The 21,402-nt window shown below is 36.6% G+C and overlaps 1 protein-coding gene and 1 pseudogene across 2 annotated transcripts in view; one reads left to right on the top strand and one right to left on the bottom strand.

Moving 5' to 3' along the window:
* DSTN (destrin, actin depolymerizing factor) overlaps nucleotides 1–21,402 on the top strand; it is a 37,467-nt gene that overhangs the window by 2,856 nt on the left and 13,209 nt on the right. The window lies entirely within an intron of this gene.
* Nucleotides 9,522–9,656, bottom strand: LOC118553478 (putative ribosomal protein eL39-like 5 pseudogene; annotated as a pseudogene).

Genomic DNA, 21,402 nt, shown 5'->3' with positions numbered 1-21,402 from the left:
GTCTACATGATAATTCAGCCCTGCCCTAGTCAGAACTCTGCTGTAACAAACTGAGCTAACTGGCCCAGAATGAATTACAAATGTATTCTATCACTCCATGATTAGGAAAAACACTTTTACTTACAGCAATCTAATGGAATAGGTTGGGCATGTGTTCATGTGCCTATTTAACATGAAAAAACAGACTGTAAAGGATTGATTGACTTGTGACCTTTTTTGACTGCACATCAAGTTTTAACATAATTTACAAATTAATTTTGAAACATTTTAAGCAGAAAGGTACACAGAATAACAGGTCCCTTTGTATGAAAAAAGAAAATAACTTTTTGTCATATTTCAGGTTTCTATGTTACCATTGCAACTAAATCTGCATCATCTTCTTCATCCCATTCTCTTCTGTCCCCAGAGATAACCACTTCTGTGTCAAAGACATAATGTGCTGGCCAATTAAGGAGATGATTTTTCAGGCTATTGTAATTGGGAGAACATTAATTAATAAGGAACGTCTCAAAAAAAAAAAGGACAAGGACCTGGGGCAAGTAAAACCAGGGGTCTTGAGGAACTGCATGGATAGGTCTTATCACAATAAACAAGGGCAGGATCTTTTTGTTACCAGTTTCCCAAAACTCAAAATGATGGGGGTGGATTTCTTAACCATCACTACTTTACAGGAACATAAAGCTCAGGTGAAGTCTACATAGTCTACATAGCCAACTGAAGTTAATATATTTCATTCAAATTGATATTTCCATACTTTTAGCTATGTATGTATGCATCTGTAGTAATATATATAGTTTTCATGTGTTTTTAAATTTCATATAAATGCTATGCTTTATGTATCCTTTTGCAACTTAAAAAATTAAACTTGGTGAGTTTTTTTGGGAGGGGGATGATATTTGGTTTTAGCTGTAGCTGTGGTTCTTTATATTAACTGCTAAATAGTTTTTATGACTATGTAAGTTTATCCATTCCCCTATTGATGAACATTTCCCCAGTTTTTCAGCCAAACTTTTATCTTTTTTTGTCTACTTGTAATAGATGGTTTCCATGTTTTATGTTACTTCTTTATCGCCAGTGAATGTGTTCTTGGTATAGACCTAGAAGTGGAAGCCTGGATTGGAGGGTATGCATGTGTATTTTTTACTGTATTACAGGTGGTTCTAATTTGTATCCCATCAGCTACATTTATCAGCCTGTTTCTCCATTTCTTTTCACCACTTGGTATTATGACCAATACCTTGAAACCTTTGCCAATCTGATGGGTGTGAAATGGGTTCTTTTACTCTTTTAATTTTCTTTTCTCTGATTAGTAGTAAAGTATTTTTTTTATGTTTATTGCAGCCTATGGTTTTACATGCATGTGCATCTGGTGAACCTGACATTATGTAAATACTCCTCACGTCTTCATCTAGGCTTATTTGTGGAATCATAAAGTAAATCCAGCGTTAAAAGAAAATCTGTAAGAACATGATTGTCAATGTCAGAACTGCATACTGAGTGCTGATATCCTTCTCCTCTGGAACCTACATTTCTTTGCGTGCCTCTCAAGCTGCTAAGCAACAGGAGTTAAATACCCTTAATTCTAGCCACTGGCCATGGTTAGATCCTGGTAGTGGTAGAATGCAGTGATCCAGGAGAGAGTTCCATCTTTGCCAGGGGCCATGGAGATTAACATCCTCTGCTTTATACTTTCTTTTTCTTGGGTAATTCATCCAGCCAAATGTTAAAAACAAACAGGCATTGGGGATATAAGGGAAATCTCTGTGCTTTCTGCTCAATTTTGGTGTGAACTTAAAATGTGCCTAAAAAAAAAAGTTTATTAAAAAAGAAACAAAACAATTATGACTATTTTTCACCAATAGAATTGGTATAAATCGAGCTGCTGTTTAACTTACTATCCAGGAAGACTCCAGACATTTTCATTTTTATGTTAGTGTAACTTTATTTCATTTCAGTAATAACTAAGATCTTTGAAATGAACACCATATTTGAAATTAGGAAAAATGTCTGGAAAGTGGAAAAACTGGATTTAACACATATGCGTTGCTTTTATTTACAGAGCAAAGTTCTGGTCTCTGAGTAAGTAGGCCTAGTCTCTTTCTTGTATTGTTTGCAACTTGCATACCAAAACCACAGATCCTAATAAAGAAATAGAAGATTGTTATTTAAGTATTTTGAGCTTCCTTTTCTTGTAGCATATTCCTCTTTACATTGTCCATGAAAGACATACTCAAAGATTTACACCTAACACTTCAGAAATATTTTAATCACAGGTTTTCATCTTTCCCTGCCTCCTTGCCTTGATGTTGGAAGTGATTTTTCACTTGGAATTGTACTGCTGTTCATTTTTCTTGAAATTTTACACTGGGAGAAGTATAGCAAAATAAACATCAGATTGGTTCATCTCAGAAATATTTTGACACACTAGTTACTTAATTCATCTTGGAGTCTTCTGTATAAAGACCCGCTGTGGAGTTGAGTAGTTTTTAGTCTAGAGTGATTCTTAACTCTTTTAAAAGTCTTCTAGTAGCTGACATCATAATGCTTACGTGTTGTTTACCCTATTTGTAATTTGCTTTGGTATGTTAAAATTGAAGAATCAGTTTTTTGTATAGATCTTTAAACAATTGATTTAAGTAAAAATGTGATTAAAATTCAGGTTTTAATGTGTAGTTGAAGGTATGAAAAAGCGGAGAAAAGCTGAGATTTGGGCTTTTTTTTTTTAAACATGAGAGGAGCGTCAAAAAACTCTGGTTCTGTTGTAGCAGGGCATCGGATGAGCACTTCAAAGACCAAAGTAAGCTAACTTCCGTGCATACTATAGCAGGAACCCTACATTTGAACCTAATTTGTCATTGTGTTCTTTTGGATTACATCAAAGGAAGACTGTTGACTCTTTTCCACATTTTTGCATTACTTTATAGGTTGTTACTCCTGTTTGCCTTATCACAGAAAAGAAAGATGAATTTCCTACCCGGATTCCTATATTAGCATGTTTCAGAAAAAAAATCATCAACCTGTAAATGTAATTAGCGTTTATTTTAAAATGGTTTCATGTAGTAACTACGTTTTTGATGATGGTGGAATTTTCATGTAGTGATAGAGCTAAAACTAAAGCTCAGGCAAATACAGGTAAGACTCCTTCAGTTTGCTAGGAAACCATCTATTATGTCAATTTTTGAAGCTCTGAAGCGCTGAGGAATTCTCAAATCACTGAAACCTTGTTTTAGGAATGTTGGAAGTAATCTTCAGGTCAGTGTTGTCGAGTAGAAATAAAATGTAAGTTACATGTGTACTTTTAAATCTTCTAGTAGCCCCACTAAAAAAGTACAAAAACAAGGTGAAATTTATGTAACCCAATATATCCTATCCACATTTAATCAATATAAAAATGAGACCTTTCACATTATTTTTTCATTTAAATTATTTGAAATCCAGTATGTATTTTATAGTTACAGCACATCTCAATTCAAATGCTCAGTTTTCATTGGAAATATTTGATATGTATTTAGATACCCATTTTACAGTTGGAAAAGTAGATTCACATACCTTAGTTGCTCAAAGCATGCTTACAAGTTTTCCAGTAATGGAATTGATAATTTAAAATTTAAGTTAATTAAAATATAATTTAAACATGCAGTTCCTCAGTCACACTAGCCACATTTAATGGACTCACTAAACCACATGTGGTTAGTGACCAGCCTCAGACTTTGTAGATTAATTTAATTTGTAAAGGGAAGTTAATATGGGTACCAACACTGTGTTAATCCTCTGCATTTCTGCACATGTCTAAGAAGGAGTACTAACATAGCATATGAATTCCTTTTATGGCACTTATTGAGATATTTTGTAGAACTAGACTGTTATCTCCTTAAGATAGAGTTTGTGTATTTCAATAGCAAGATGCCTCTCTCATGGTAGGCCCACAACAAATGTTCCCAAAAGAGCATGAATGAGTGATCGAGAGGGCATTTGTAATTATGACAGGGATAGGATCCCATGGATATGGATTTCTTTAATTTTTATGCTTTCAATTCCCACATACTTTTTTTTAATACAATGGAAATTGACTTTTAAGTACTAAACTAATTGAATAGTACCTCCCCTTTGTATACTGCATTACTATTTGATTTGAGTCTTACAGTGAAAATCCTTTGAGATAAGGCAAGTATTATTAGAATAGTACCTTTAAAAATAATTCTGGCATACAGAAAACCCCTCAATAAATGCCAGTTCCCTTTCTTCCCTTAAAAATGAAACTGAATGGGGGCACCTGGGTGGCTCAGTCGATTAAGTGTCTGACTCTTGATTTTGGCTCAGGTCATGATGTCAGGGGTCATCAGATCGAGCCCTGAGTTGGGCCTCGTGCTGGGCATGGACCCTGCTTAAGATTTTCTCTCTCCCTCCCCTCTCGCGCCCCCCCCCAAAATGAAACTGAATGGTATTTGATGCTCATTGAGGCATCCTGAACCTTAGAAAAGCACTTGAAAGCCTAACAAAAGAACAAGAAGTCATGCTTTAGAGAACTTAGTAAGTTTTTATTATGTGTCTGGCATTGTGTGACACCTTCTCTCAGTCAGTCCTTTATAGCAACCAGATGAGGTAGGTATTACTATCATTTCTGTTAAACTATACTGAGAAGTGATTAAGAGCATAGGCTCAGAGTGGGGCTGCCTAGGGTTTTGAATCTTGGCTCCGCCATCTACTAACTGTATGGCCTTAGGTAAATTACTGATTATTCTGTGCCTCGATTTCATCATTCCTCCAAATGGGAGTACCTACCATCATGACAATTTGGGTGATGCATGTAAGTAGTTTAAAAGCAATGCCTGGTATATGGTAAAGTGCTTATTACTGTTGGATGAAATGACATTAAACAACTTTAGATCCTAATTAGATCAACAGTCTTTTTTTCTTTATATTCTGATAACACCATCACATGCTTCAGCAATTGTAGATAAAATGAAAAGGGTGGAAGGAGTGCATTAGAACATATTTCCAGTTGTTTTATTATTTCTTTAAACTAATGTTATTTTATTTGGATTATATATGATCAACTTTTTATGATCAGCTTTTAAATTTTATTTTTCAGGTGACTTTTTAAAAATTGAAGTACAGTTGACATGCAATATTACTAGTTTCAGGTGTATAACGTAATGACTTGATAATTATGTATGTTATGAAATGTTCATTATACGTGGCTACCATCTGTCATACAAAGTTGTTGACTGTATTCCCTATGCTGTACTTTACATCTCTGTTACTTATTTTATAACTGGAAGTTTCTGCCTCTTAATCACCTTTACCTTTTGCACTCATCTGCACTCCCTCCCCTCTGGCAGCCACCAGTTTGTTTTCTGTATTTATGAGTCAATTTCTGTTTGTTTTGTTTTTTAGGTACCACATATAAGTGAAATCATATGGTATTTGTTTTTTCATGTCTAACTTATTTCGCTTAGTATAATACCCACTAGGACCAACCTTGTCAGGAATGGCAAGATTTCATTCTTTTGCATGGTGGAGTAATATTTCGTTGTTTGTGTGTGTGTATATACAACACATCTTTTTTATCCATTTATCAATCGGTGGGTACTTAGGTTGTTTCCATATCTTGACATTGTAAATAATGTTGCAATAAACATAGAGGTGCATGTTTCTTTTTGAATTAGTATTTTTGTTCTGGTAAATACCCAGAAGTGGAATTACTGGCTTGTATATTTACTTTTTTGAGGAACCTCCATACTGTTTTCCAGAGTGGCTACACTAATTTGCATTCCCACCAACAGTGCATGAGGGTTCCTTTTTCTCCACATCCTTGCCAACACTTGTTATTCCTTGTCTTTTTGATACTAGCTATTCTGACTGGTGTGAGGTGATGTCTCAGGTGATTTAATTCCTTTTTTTCTTTTTTTTTTTGACAGAGAGTTAGCAAGAGCAGGAACACAAGCAGGGGGAGTGGGAGAGGGAGAGGGAGAGGGAGAAGCAGGCTTCCTGCTGAGCAGGGAGCCTGATGCTCAATGCCAGGATCCTGAGATCATGACCTGAGCTGAAGGCAGACACTTAACGACTGAGCCACCCAGGCGCCCCATAATTCTTAATGTAAAAGTATCTTCTACTCTTAGTATTGTTCCTGAAGAAATTAATGTAGAATCAAACAGTTCTTTATTGCCCGTAAGATTTAGAATAGCAACCATTTATTCTGTAAATAGTTGAGAAATTATTATATGCCAAGAACTGATCCAGGTTTTAGAGATATAGTACTAAAAAAGTCCTTTCCTTGTGGAAGTTAATCCTAACGGGGGGGAAAGAGAGAGAAAAACAAAATGGCAAGATCATGTCAGAATTGTTAAGAGGTATGAAGGAAATAATGTAAGCAATAGGGAGTACTGGAAGAGTTGGTTCTTTTTAACCAGATTGTTAGGGAAGGCCTCTTAGGAGGTGACATTTGAGCTAAGACTTGCATGACAAGAAAGCCATGTGTAGAGCATTTCAGGCAGAAGGAACTCTAAGTAGAAAAGCCTTGAGAAGAGAATGAGCTTGACATGCCAGAGACAAAAAAGGTTTGTGTAGCTGGAATTCAGTAAAAGGGGGATAGAAAAGTAGGAAATGGATTGGAGGCAAGAACTGGAACCGGAAGAGCCTGTAGGCCAAGGTGAGGAATTTGAATTTTATTCTGATTGCACTAAGAAGCTCTTGGGGCTGTGGTGGTGGGAGGATGTGAAGGTGTTAAGTAGTGGAATGAGATACGATTTATTACTGTTGAGATGTGCAAGTGGGGACAAAAACTGATTAAGAGACCATTGCTGTTATTCATCCAATTGATGGTGGTAGCTTGGATTAAGATTGTGAATAGTGGAATAATGAGAAGTGATTAGATTGAATATGTATTTTGGAGGTAGAGCTGACAGGACTTGCTGATAATTTGGGTGTATGGCATAAGAGAAAGACAGACATCAAGGATCACTTACTCTTAAGATTTAGACCTGAGGGGGCGCCTGGGTGGCTCAGATGGTTAAGCGTCTGCCTTCAGCTCAGGTCATGATCCCAGGGTCCTGGGATCGAGTCCCGCATCGGGCTCCCTGCTCCTTGGGAGCCTGCTTCTCCCTCTGCCTCTCTCTCTCTCTCTCTGTCTCTCATGAATAAATAAAAAATCTTTAAAAAAAAAAAAAGATTTAGACCTGAGCTATTAGGTAGTTGGTGGTGTCATTGTGCTGGGGACTATAAAAGCTGAAAATAAAATAGTTTGGCAAAAATTGAGGTTCTTAGAACTTTGAGGAATAGCAAATTGATCTAGATGTATTATACATTTTTAAAATACACTAATTTCATATCTGATTATAGTAATAATGTATGTACATTGTAAAACATTAAGAAAAATTTAGTTGTAATGACAATTCCAACCAAAGTATTAACATTCAGTGCATTCTCTTCCAGATCATGTTAAATATATGCTCGTTCTTTCAGTAAATAATTGTTTGGTGCCTCCTAGGAACCAGGTACTGTGGTAGGCTTTGGAGATTCAACAGTATACAAGACAAAGTCCCTGTCCCTATGAAGTATACATTCTAATGGGGGAGACAGGTAAGAAGTAAACAAATGAATAAGATAATTGCAGGTTGTAATAAGTACTATAATGGAAGTAAGGGAGAAAATGAATATCCCGAGACTATCAGTATAGACTTTTCTCACACAGTTGAGTTCATCTGTAACAGTTTTATATCCTTTACTTCCCATATCCCAATGTGACAGGGCTGCCAAGCTATAATTCAGTGGGGGAAAAATAGTGTCTTCAACAAGTCGCACTAGTACAACTGGATATCCACATGTGAAAGAATGGATTTGGATCCCTGCTTCACACTATATACAGAATTTAACCCAAAATGGCTCCTAGACCTAAATGTAAGACCTAAAGCTGTATAATTCCTAAAAGAAAACATAGGCATAAATCTTTGTGAGTTTGGGTTAGGCAGGTTTTTTTGGAGGAGGGGTTTGGACAGTTTTCTTGGCATTTGTAGGCAAAAGCACAAGTGACAAAAGAAAAATAGATCAATTGGACTCTGTTGGAATTAAAGACATTTTTGCATCAAAGAACACCATCAAGAAAGAAGACAACCCATGGAATGGCAGAAGATATTTGCAAATCATGTCTGACAAGGAATTTATATCCAGAATATATCAAGGACTATCTCAGCTCAGCAGTAAAAGGGCAATCTAGTCATGGACAAAGGCTTTGAATAGATCTTTCCATAAGGAAGATATACAAATAGTCAATAAGCACATGAAAACATGCTCAATCATTAGCCATTAGGGAAATGCAAATCAAAACCGTAAAAAAAAGCGTAATGAGGTACTACTATATACCCACTAGGATGGCTATAATAAAAAAGACAACAGTAATAAATGTTGGCAAGGCTGTGGAAAAGTAGGAACCCATATATGTTGCTGGTGGGAGTGTAAGATGGTGTAGCCACTTTTGGAAAATGTTTTGGCAGTTCCTTAAGAAGTTAAACTTGGGAACTGCCATTGACCCAGCACTTTCACTCCTAGTTACATACCAAGTGAAATAAAAAGACATATCTACATAAAAATCTGTGGACAAATGTACATAATAGCATTATCCCCATAGTAGCCCCAAAGTGGAAACACCCAGATTTCCATCAGCTGATGATTAGATAGAAAAAATGTCATATATCCATATAATAGAACATTATTTGGCAATAAAAAGAAATGAAGTACCAATTCATGCTACAGCAGGGATGCTGAGTAAAAGAAACCAGTCAAAAAAAGACTACATATTATAGAATTCCATTTATATACAATAACCAGGATAGATAGATCTCAAGAGACAGAAAGTAAATTAGTGGTTGGATAGGTCTGAGGTGAGTGAAAATGGGAAAGAAGAGTTATCACTCCATACAGAGTTTCTTTTTGGGGTGTTGAAAATGTTCTAAGATTAGATTGTGATGGATGTACAATTTTGTGAATATACTAAAATCCACTGTACTTATACTTTTAAATGGGTAAAATTCTCTGTCATATTAAATATATCTATAAAAACTTTAAATTTTTTAATGGTATCATGCATGTATAGTGATGGTATTAAATCATCCCCCTGTTAAATTTTAAAGCCATGATTGTAACGCCCTTTTTCTTTTTTTTTTCCCCAAACAAAAGGTCTCACATATTTATTACTGAACCAACCTACTGAGACAGAAGCATAGTAACAGAAAAATCATTTCCCTGATAAAACATGCCCATTGTTGGGCACCTGGGTGGCTCAGTGGGTTAAGTGTCTACCTTTGGCTCAGGTCACGATCCCATCATTCTGAGATCGAGTCTTGGCTCGTGCTCTCTTCTCTCACTCACATTCTGTCTCAAATAAATAAAATCTTTAAAAAAATGCCTACTGTTCAGATAGTAGTGATGTTTACAGAGTGATAGGATATGAGCACGTGACTTTCAGGCAGCATAAATATGTGTGCCATCTCATGTGCAGTCTGTTATAGACCCAGCTTGGTTCTTCACCAGTGCTTCCTTTTGGAGTTGTACCTGACTTTATTACCAGTTTTCATCTGAATCCACTGGGGAGTGGGACGATTCTGCTTTTGTTTCTTGGCCAGGAATTGCTTGATCTTGAAAGTCTTGTGAGAAGACATTGCATGGAATAGTCAACCACACATACCACAATGGTGGAGAAAAGGAGAGAGAATGCTCTGTCATCTTTGCGCATAAATCTTTGCCTGCATCATTCTTCAAAATACAGTTCTAGTTATGCAGTTACTGAGTCTAAAAGTTTGTGTATGTGTATATGTATTTCTAATTTAAAAAATATTCTCATGGAAAACTTGGAAAATACAGAAGACTAGAGAGAAGATAAAAATCACTTATATTCTCACTGTTAGAGATAAAATTCCTTTCCTTTTCTCTATACTGTTTTACATAGTTGAGAAACACTGTACATAAAATTTTATATTTACTTTTTTCACTTCAAGTAATGTTTCCTCCATGTCTTTAGAAACTTCCCATAAGCATGATTTTGATAGCTGCATCAGAAACTATCTTGTGGATGTACTATACTTTTCTTTGCAATTTTCCTGTTTTTGTTTATTTGGACTGTCTGGTTTTTGATATTATGCAGATTATCCCCCCAGAATAAATTCCTTCAAGTGGGCTTACTGGGTTAAAGTGTCAAAGGGTTTGGATTATTTTAAGGCTCTTAATGTAAATGACCACATTGCTTTCTGAAAGGTATGAGTGAGTAAAACAGTTGCCAATGGTAGAAGACAGATCTGGAAAAGTAGGTTGGTTCAGATAATAAAGGGCCTTCTATGCTCTGTTAATGAATATGGACTTTATCTTGAGGTGCTTTGGAATTGATGAATATTTTTAATCTTGGGAGTGATAGGAGATGTGAAGAGTAGATGAGGAGTAGATTTGAAATACACATTTAAGGAGGAGTTGATAGGACTTAGAAATTGCGTGTGACCATGGAACAGAAGTAGGTTAACCAACCACATCAACTCTCTTTCCTCTCTTAGGTTCATTGACATAGCAGCTAATTATCCAGAGAGAAGCCAAATTGTTAAACCAAAGAGAAATCTTTTGCCTTTAGCTTAAGTGATCTTTCTCAAAGGGGAGTAGAATATTTTTTATATTGTTGTTGAAGTAAAGACTAGAAGTAATGTTTAATTTTTTCTATTCATGATAATTTACATGAAGTAAAATTTACCATGTTTAGCGTAAGTTCTGCAATTTTTGCAGAGGTATACAGTTGTGTAACTACCATGACAATCAAAATATTAGAATAGTTCCTTCACTCCAAAAAATTTCCTCATGTTAATCCTTCTTCCCATCCCTACCAACCACTGATCTGTTTTTTGTCCCTATAATTTCACCTTTACAAGAATATCATATAAATGGAATTATCTAATCAGACACTTTCAGTCTGGTTTCTTTTCACTTAGCATAAAGCATTTATGCATCAGCATTTTGTTCCTTTTTATTTTGATTAGTATTCCATTCCTCATTTGAGGAATAGAGTCCTTTTTAATGGTTTCCTGTGAAGGATGAGACAGAATACTGTAGAGATCTTTTTTCCTTTCCTGTATCGATAAATGCTTGAAACAGTCATTCTCTCCACCTTGGTATAGATGGATACATATTATTACATAGTGCCCTGGGGCACCTGGGTGCCTCAGTTGGTTGAGCATCTGACTCTGGATCTCAGCTTGGGTCATGATCTCTCGGGGTTTGGGATTTGGGGCCCTGTGTTGGGCTCTCTGCTGGGAGTGGAGCCTACTTAAAGAAAAAAAAATAGTGCCCTTGTATTTTCAATTGTGGAACCAAACAGCTATTTAACAAGGGTGTAGATTGCACAACTTTTGAAATGCGTCAATATGTTTTATGGGATATTGGTTTCTTAAACATAATACTCTTTGCGTACTTATTGTATACATTAAGGGGTCTCTTCAGCATTTATTCTGAAATTAAATGATACTTATATATCAGGCACTGTTTTTCAAATAATATATTTGTGACTTTTAAAACAATACTAAGTAGAGATCTTGTATAGCATATATCTGTTGGCCATCTGTATGCCTTTAGAAAAATGTCTATTTAGATCCTCTGCCCATTTTTAAATTGGATTGTTTGCTTTTTTGCTATTGAGTTGTATAAATTCTTCATATGTTTTGAATATTCACCCCATATCAGATATATGATTTGCCAATATTTTCTCCTATTTGGTAGTTTGCCTTTTCATTTTGTTGATGGTTTCCTTTGCTATAGAAGCATTTTTAGTTTGATGTAGTCCCCCTTGTTTATTTTTACTTTTGTTGCCTTTTGGTGTTAAACTAAAAAAAAAAAAAAAAAAATCACCAAGACCTATGTCAAGGAGTTTACCTGTTTTTATTTCCAGTTATGGTTTCAGATCTTACATTTAAGTCTTTAATCCATTTTGAGTTAATTTCTGTGTATGGTGTAAGACAGTGGTCCAATTTCATTCTTTTTTATGTGGCTGTCCAGTTAAAACACCATTTATTGAAAAGACTGTCCTTTCCCCATTATAAATTCTTGGCTTCTTTGTTGTAAATGAGTTGACTAAATATGCATTGAATGGCTGTTATCAAAAAGACAAGAAACTAACAAGGGTTGGTGAGGATGTGGAGGAAAGGGAACCCTTGTGCACTGTTGGTGGGAATGTAAATTGGTGCAGCTATTATTGAAAACAATATGGAGGTTCCTCAAAAAATTAAAAATGGAACTACCATATGATCAGTAACTCCACTTCTGGGTATTTATCCAAAGGAAACAAAAACACTCAAAAAGATAAATGTGCCTCATGTTAATTGCAGCATTATTTACAGTAGCCAGGCGTGGAAACAACCCAAATGTCCATGGATGGATGATGGATAAGAAATGTGGCATGTGCTGTGTGCCGTAAAAAGATTTTGTCATCTGCAACTATATGGATGGGCCTTGAGGCATTATGCTATGTGAAATAAGACAGAGTAAGACAAATACTGGATGATCTCACTTATATGTAGAATCTAAAACAAAACACCCCCTGCCGTTAACTCATAGATACAGAGAACAGGCTGTGCTCTCCCTGTATGCTTCTCGCCTCACCACTGGTATTATCATGGATTCTGGGGATGGGGTCACCCGCACTGTACCCATCTATGAAGGGTATGCCCTGCCCCTCACCATCCTGCATCTGGACCTTGCCGGCTGGGACCTGACAGACTACCTCATGAAGATCCTCATGGAATAGTACAGAGAACAGACTGGTTGTTGCCAGAGATGGTCAGAATGGTTGAATGTGGTCTAAAGATACAAATTTCAGTTATAAAATTATTAAGTCATGGGGATGTAATGTATATCCTGGTGGATATAGTTAATAATGCTGTATTATATATTTGAAAGTTGCTAAGAGAGTAAATCTTAAAAGTTCTTACAAGAAAAAAAACTGTAACTGATGATGGATGTTACCTAGACTTTGGTGATCATTTCACAATATACATAAGTATCAAATCGTTATGCTGTACACTTGAAGTCAATATGTTATATACTAATTTATAGCTCAAAATAGCTCTTTCAGTGTTATCACTAGAACATTCATGTTTCCCTGATATGATAGGCAGTGAGTTGTCACTTATGAAATCAAATAGTATAAAAGTTTTTCCATCTCTACAAGTTTTTTCTTGTCAATCAGTTATGAGGAGTCTAAAAAAAAAATAGAAACATTATACATTTATGCAAATAGTATTTCAGAGGACAAAAGTTCTATATCTTTAGGAAAAAGACCGTAATAATAGCAAATCTCAACAGGATCAAAATATTCCAACAGAGATTGATAAAAATTACTTAGAAGATTTTTTTGCTTTATTTTTTCTGAAAATACTGAAGTTTTGAAATGGATGATTTTCCTTGGTGTAAATTGAAGAATTGTATGATAAAGGATGAGAAAAAAATATCTCGAAGGCAATAGTACATTTCATAAAAATTTTATGGGATAATCGGTTCTCAAAACCTGATAAAGTAGATGATAGTTCTGAGGTTGAAATAGGGTTGAAGAAAAATACTGTAAGGAGCACAGTCTAGTGAGAGAGAATGACACAAACAGTAGTTAATCACAGTAGTAGATAATACTGTGATAGAAATAATTATATTCTGTGTTAGTACATAGAAGAATCACATAACAGATTAAGAGGTAGTGATTGAGGGACCAACTAAGAGCTGCCTTCCCAGAGGAGGTGATGCCTGAACTGAGGCCCTGAAGGACTTAACCAGGTGAGGAGGACAGTAAAGCATCTCAAAAGAACATGGTGTATCCAGAGAATCACAAAGTTGTACATGGCTGGGATTAAGGGGAACGTGTTAGGAGAAGTGGGGAAAAAAGGCTGCGGAAATAGTCCATAAAGGGCTTGACATGGCATGGGTTTTATCCTGAAGAAAATTTGAGACTTGAAAGAAAACAGTAAAAGTCTAAGACTGTTTGCCAATGTGCTTACTGCCCTTGGCTTGCCCCCCCTTCCATTTTTCTGAATAGCTTTTTTGTGGGGTGGAGAATTGGGGGAGTATTATTTTCTCTATCAGGCTTATAAGACTTGTTCTCACTAGTCCTACCCTCCCTTTCTGACTTCCTGCTTCCCAGTTGGCGGGTGTGGGGGGAGAATCTGTTAAATCTGATTAGGATTGCCTATAAGATTGCATACAATCTGAGATGGATTATTTTTAGCAGCTGGGCATTATTGTATCTAATCCACTTTCACTGTTGAGATGACTTTCTGTAAGGTTTTTTTTTTTTTTTTCTTCTTGTGTGGGTGTGCGTGGTGTTTCACAGACTTTAGGTTATTGAATGATTTTTTTTTTCCCCACTAAGGTGTAACCATAACATTGTTTTAGTGGAACTCTAAAATTAACATATAGCTAGTAGAATGCTATTTGGTCTGCCTAGGCTATCTCAAGGACATTGTGCTTTGCTATGAGGTGAATGAAGGACTTCTGTAATTGGAAATTGTTTTCAGGAATGAGTGTATTAAGGCAGAGAGTTAACGTGGAACATTTTCTGGATCACTGATCGCTTATGTAGTGACTTTGTGCAATTTACAGAATGATGCTTCCTCTGGTGTTGTGGCCTCAGGAGACAAGCAGATGGCACTCCTTCGGACAGTTGAAGCCCTGCAGGCACATCCCTTGGCTAATGGAACATGAACTTGAATTTAGCTCTATCTTGCACTCTTAAGCAAGGCACAATCTATAAAATTACATGTGGCAGCTCCAGACATTTTGAACTTACCAAGGGATTGAGAATTTGCTGTGTGCTTGCTTGACTGATGTATAAAGGGTAGGGACAAACTTTAGAACAAAGCCTATTAGCTCACCCCACAGGCCCCAGTTGTCATCACTGTAGATTTTGACTTACGGTTGTAAGTGATAGTTGTGCCTAGAAGAATGGGAAGTGGTCTAGTGTAACTGAATCTTGACTGTGTTAGAGAAGACTGTTAGCTGTTTGCTCTTGCATGTCTTTGCTGTGCAACCATTCAATAATTGTGGGAAGAGATACACATCAAATGTCAGTATGGTTTTTTAATTTATTTCTGGTTATCAGGGAACAGATAGAAATTGCTGTTTCAAATTAAGTTTTAAGCTGTCTGGATTTCTTTTATTCATAGCCTTCCATTACTCAAAGGCTTCATTAACAATCAGCCACATTAGTAACTAGAAGGAGTGGAAAAAGCTGTAACCAGGTTTTCTGGTTCATAATAATATGAGTCTTCCCAATCACTGAGTGATACCATTGACAGGTACTGTATTTAGGTGATTTATTTGTGTTATCACTCTTCTTGAGTTAAGATGATCATAATTCACATTTTACAGATGATGAGACTGAGGTTTAGAGATGTTAACTAACTTGTTCATGTTACAAGATTTGAATAAGATAGATTCACTATACTTTCTCCTCTGGTTAAAAAGTCTTCTAAGATTAAATGTTCCAAATTCTGTTTTATGATAACGAGAAACACAGCAAACTGAAAAAAAAAAAAAAATTACATATCTGATGTTATCAGTTTATTTAAAACATGTATTCCCAATTAATTATAAAATACATCTGGAATGGTCATATGTAATATTATATAAAATGAAGTTATCCTTATTGCTGTTATATAAACTTTGTACTGTAAATTCATTATTTCAGTTCTTCCCCAGTATCTAGCATTTTTTTCCTCAAGAAGTAAAAACTTTTTTGGGGGCATCTGGATGGCTCAGTCAGTTGAGTGTCTGACTCTTGATTTCAGCTCAGGTCATGATCTCAGGGTCGTGAGATCAAGCCCCGCATCGGGCTCCCCACACTCAATGTGGAGTCTGCTTTTCTCCCTCTCCCCCACCCACTCCCCCTGCTCTCTCTCTCTCTCTCAAAAATAAATAAAATCTTTTTAAAAAAGATTATATTTACTTATTTGTCAGAGAGAGTGCACAGGCAGGGCTAGAGGCTCCCCACTGAGCAAGGAGCCTGATGGGGGACTCCATCCAAGGACCTGGGATCATGACCTGAGACGAAGGCAGACGCTTAACCGACTGAACCACCCAGGCATCCCAAAAATAAATAAAATCTTTAAAAAAAAAAAAAAACTTTCTTGTGATGCCATCTGTATGAATTAAAATATTTGCTTAAGTCACGCCTTCTTGTCTGAATTTCTGTGACTGTTCTTCATTTTGGTTGTTTTGATTTTTCCAAATTAATACTCAGGCTATTCCAACAAACAAACACAATGTCTTATCTATATTTCCCTTCAAGATTGCTTCCTTGCCCCCAGAAATAGTTAACTGTAATTATTAGTAAACTAGAATTGAAATCCTGCCCTGCCACTGTATAGAATAATAACTAAGGTTCCTGATGGCATGAGTCATCCATAAAGCTAAATAATATATTGTTTTTCCAAGGCGGAAAACTATGTAATGTGTCTTATAAATTTGTTTACCTAAAATATACTATTAAGAGTTAATTTTATGTGTTATTTTTATGTTAAATTATTTAAAATAGGATAAAAATTTAGTTCCTCAATTCCATTAGCCTCATTTCATGTGCTCAACAGCCATGTGTGGTAGTGGCTACCATATTGGAAAGTGCAGATACAGAACATTTGCATCATCACAGAAAGTTCTGTTAGACAGCATGGCTCTCTGAAACAGTGGGACTAAGGATTTCTTAAATATTCAGGCTTCAAGGCAGTGGTGGTGGAGAGAGTGTCTTAGCATTCATTTACATACGGTCCCCTATTTTCCTGTTTCCAGTATGATGACTAAGCTAGAAAGTTCTGTTGTTTACCCTCTTCAGAGAATAAACTCCAGAATTCCACAGATCGGTGGCAGGGTGGAATTTAAGAAGGGATCTAAGGACCTACATGTGTCTCAGACTAATTGCACTCATTCTTCCTACTTTGAATTTCCATATTTCTTCTGTTTTTTTGTCCTTGTTTTTTTTTTTTCTTTCTTTCTTAATCCCCTTTTTGTGCTTCAGTGGAATTTTGGTAGGGAGATGGATATATGTATTCAGCCCCCATCATAACATAGGACCTCTGAGGCCCTTGTCATTTCTATGTAGAAATGTGCCTTGAAGCACTTGTCACTCTTTGTTGTCTCAACGTTCTTGCTCAGAAGCATCAGTTATAGTAGCCAGAAGCCCAAAGGTTTTGTAGTCTTTCATTTTTGTTTCTTTTGACTGTTGTTCAAGGGTTGGTGTAAATAAAGGAGAATCATGAACCCATATTTAAAGTCCCCATCCTTTGATTATGCTTATCTTGGGTGTTTAAGAGTTGGGTAGGTTGAGAAAGGACCTAACGCCTGATTTCTGCCAGGTGTTTATAAATTTTAAATTATATTTGTCTGCTATGCAATATCCTACTTTCGAATATTTCAAACTCTCTTAACTTAGAAAAATATTTTTTAAAAAATTAATACTTTCCTGAAGTAGCAAATAAACTTTCATTCCTGTTTTCTCCAGTGAGGATTGTGTAAAGTATAGTTGGCAAAGTCAGCTATCCTACTTCAGTTCGTAGTATAGAAATAGACCATTTATGGTATTCTGGTTTAGGAGGGACTGCTTTAAGTCATTAGTTTTGGGGGCCGGTTTAGTTGTTTACAAAAATTGAATCTGAAAAACTTGATGCTCCTTTCAAAAATTATAGCCCTTATGCTAGAATTGTTGAGAGAATTGATGTTTTAAGTGTGTTCTGTCATTTGCAATTATTAAAATACCCAGTGTTACACGTTCTCTGTAGCATTTTGTTTGTGAGTAGTATCTTTATTTAAAGAAGTGCACACTGAGTCAATCTTGAGTATTAAGGCGGTGCCTCAGATCTGAATCAGTGTTTACCAAAGCTCTGCCAGAGGAGACTCTGGTTTGAGATCTGTTATACCTCATGAACAAGTTAAAAACTGGTAGTCAGTGAGATAAAATAGAGTGAAGTAATTATTTAACAGCAACTGTTTTGACACGGAGGTGGGGTTGTAAGAGCGACCGTTATTCTCCAATGGCCACTGGTACAGAACACACAGAAACTGAAGTTGTGGGTTGCGTATCTTTGTAAGGTAATCACAGTGCTCTTGTGGCAGGCTATTTTCTCCAGATTTTCCTGCCCAGCTGTGCAGCAAATTTTGGTGCTATGTTCAGAGTATCCTTTAATGGTCTTTATTGTTAAAACTTCGCATTTGAACATAATAATTTAAAAAAATAAGTTTAAAATAAAAACTGAATTTGATTTTCCTTTTTAAAATAAACTTTTGATTTCTTGCCAGCTAAGCAGTTACTATCTTAGTAATCTAACATTTTAGAGAAATACTGAAAAATAAGATTGATGGGAGAAGACCTTTTCTATTAGGTAAAAGTACAGTGTAAAGAACAGGTAATTCTTTAGATCAGTGTTACAGTCATTTTTGTTTTAAGATTTGCTATAAAGTCTCTTGGTGGTAACAAATCCACTGAAATTAATACTTTCACAGGAGTGCTTAACCATTATCCTAGATGAACTGTATTCAATATAATTGGCTACTTTCATAATATACATTTTACTTGAAACTCCATTTGAGAAAGGACCCATAGGCTTCACCAGGGGTCTGTGGCACAAGAAATGCTTTGACTTTGGGCCTGTTTTCATAAAGTGCTCTTATCACTCTGCTTCATTATAAAAATTAAGCCTGTAAGTAGAAAGGTAAAATAACAATGAGCTAAGATTTTACTATATTTCTTGAAATTTTAGAACTACATTTTATTTTTTTAAATTTTTTAATTGTTATGTTAATCCCCATACATTACATCATTAGTTTTAGATGTAGTGTTCCATGATTCATTGTTTGTGCATAACACCCAGTGCTCCATGCAGAACGTGCCCTCCTCAATACCCATCACCAGGCTAACCCATCCCCCCACCCCCCTCCCCTCTAGAACCCTCAGTTTGTTTTTCAGAGTCCATCGTCTCTCATGGTTTGTCTACCCCTCCTATTTCCCCCCCTTCATTCTTCCCCTCCTGCTATCTTCTTTTTTTTTTTTTTTTTTTAGAACTACACTTTAAAGATTTTATTTATTTCTCAGAGAGAGAGAGCACAAACGGGGGAGCAGCAGAGGCAGAAGGAGAGCAAGGAGCCCGATACGGGACTTGATCCCAAGACCCTGGTATCATGACCTGAGCCAAAGGCAGATGCTTAACGAGCTGAGCCACGCAGGCGTCCCCAGAACTACATTTTAGTGATCTTTACCTGGAGCTTACTATTGGAAATGCAGAACTTCAGACTCCACCCCAGATATTCTGAATCAGAATATATAAAATCTGCATTTTAACAAGATTCCCAGGAGATTCCTGTGTACTGTAAAGTTCGATAACTGATCTAGTGACCCCCCTAAATAAATTAGTTGAAGGAACTAGTATACTTCAGAGGATGTTAAATGACATGCCCAGGGTAACACAGCTAGTCAGTGGGAAAGCTTGGATGGAACTGGTGCTCTCATAATTCTGGTGCTTCAATTTCAGGTTGTCTCCTTTGGGCCTCCAAGATGTTAATAAACTGTAGTTACTTAAGGATTATTTCATATTTTTCCCTCCTACTAATCTTTACCCCAGCTTTCTAATGCACCTCCCCAATCCCCTGAACCAAGGGTAAAAGAGCTCCCAGCTTGTTGAGAAGAGCTGTGCTGAGCTAGACTAGAGGTTAGGAAGGGAGGGGCCCTGGGACAGTGTTGGGACAGGCCCGTAAGACTGGTGTTCCCTGCTTTCTCTGTCTGCCCTCATGATTTTAGTTTTACTTTATAAAAATCGTTATCAAGAATCTAGGGGCTAGTTGTTTAATCTTCCATATGAGTGCTATTTCAAGGATATACTAGGTAAATGAAAGTATAACAAATTTAAGCATATTTGTTTATTAGTTGAATAGTGTACAATAGTATTAAAAGTATACACTTCACCTGATGGATTTTTCATTATTTTCATGGGCAGAATTTAGTAATATAACAAGTGGTAGAGGACCATACTTATTTAACATCAAAGTCTCTAAAGCCGCCCTAAGGAAAGATGTGAGAAAGTAAGCATTTGACGAGATCCTAAGCACCGGACTACATACTTTATTCTGACTCCTTCCTTTCCACCTTCCCTCTCCCAGCCAATTGTTGTTCAGTACAGTTGTTTGTACCTTTGCAGAGTCGGCTTCCGGCCCTCCTCCTCATACTGCTCCGACTACCCTGATGAAGGCCTTGATCACATCTTGCCTTGCTTACCGAATTAGCCTTTTAGCTGGTCATCTTTTCTTTTTAAAAATACCCAGGGTCTCCAAACTCAGCCTACCATTCGTGGCCTCTTCCACCGGAAGCCAGTCCACATCTCCATTTCCTCCTCCCTTACCCTCCTCTCATAGTGTACGTGCCAGATTTGCATCATCAGGAACTGTCTTCGTCCTTCTTTCAGTCCCCTTATTTTGGAGTGCTTTAAGTCAGTTACATGTGAAATCCCCCCTGAGTGCCTCCATCCCCCACCCCCGGCCCCCCATTTAATCTCTGCCTTCTTTAAACTCCCTTCCATTGGAGTTTATCAAGGCATAATGAAAGTTTTACCAATATTGAAGCTTTATATATGCTATCTTTATCTTCTCCGTTAGATAAACTTCCTTGGGGGTCTTGGGAAATCTTTGATTTCCTCAGAGGAATGCAGTAGAGAACAAAGCAGACACAGTCTGTCCTAAGGAATTTACAGCCTATTTGGGGAGACAGTCATTAAATAAATAATCTTAAAGAGAGAACACTGAGGGTATTTACCCAAAAAATACAAAAGCACTAATTCAGAGGAATACATGCACCCCCATGTTTATTGCAGCATTATTTACAGTGGCCAAATTATGGAAGCAGCCTAAGTGTCCATTGATAGATGAATGGATAAAGATGTGGTATATATATACAATGGAATATTATTCAGCCATAAAAAGGGAAGAAATGTTGCCAATTGCAACAACACAGAGGGAGCTAGAGACTATAATGCTAAGTGATATAAGTCTGTCCCAGAGGGGAGGTGGGTGGGGGATGGGTGCAATAGGTGATGAGGATTAAAAGAGTACATTTATCATGATGAGTGCTGATAATGTGTAGAATTGTTGAATCACTAATTGTGTACCTGAAACTAATATAACACTGTATCTTAACTATACTGGAATTAAAATAAACTTAATAAAAAAATAAACAGAACATTGAAACTGTGGTAAATGCTATGGGGTAGAGATTCATGGTGTCATGGAAGCATGTTATAGTGGGTTTGACCCAGATAGCTTTTTTGCGAAGTGAGAATTAAGCTGGGATCTGAAGAGTGAATTAGGCAAAGAAGGGTGGGGAGGTGCTGTCCAGGCAGGGTGCACAGTATGAGC

The sequence above is a fragment of the Halichoerus grypus genome, chromosome 10 (assembly GCF_964656455.1).
Source record: "Halichoerus grypus chromosome 10, mHalGry1.hap1.1, whole genome shotgun sequence".
Classification (NCBI taxonomy): domain Eukaryota; kingdom Metazoa; phylum Chordata; class Mammalia; order Carnivora; family Phocidae; genus Halichoerus; species Halichoerus grypus.
This window is presented reverse-complemented; position numbering and strand designations above follow the sequence as displayed.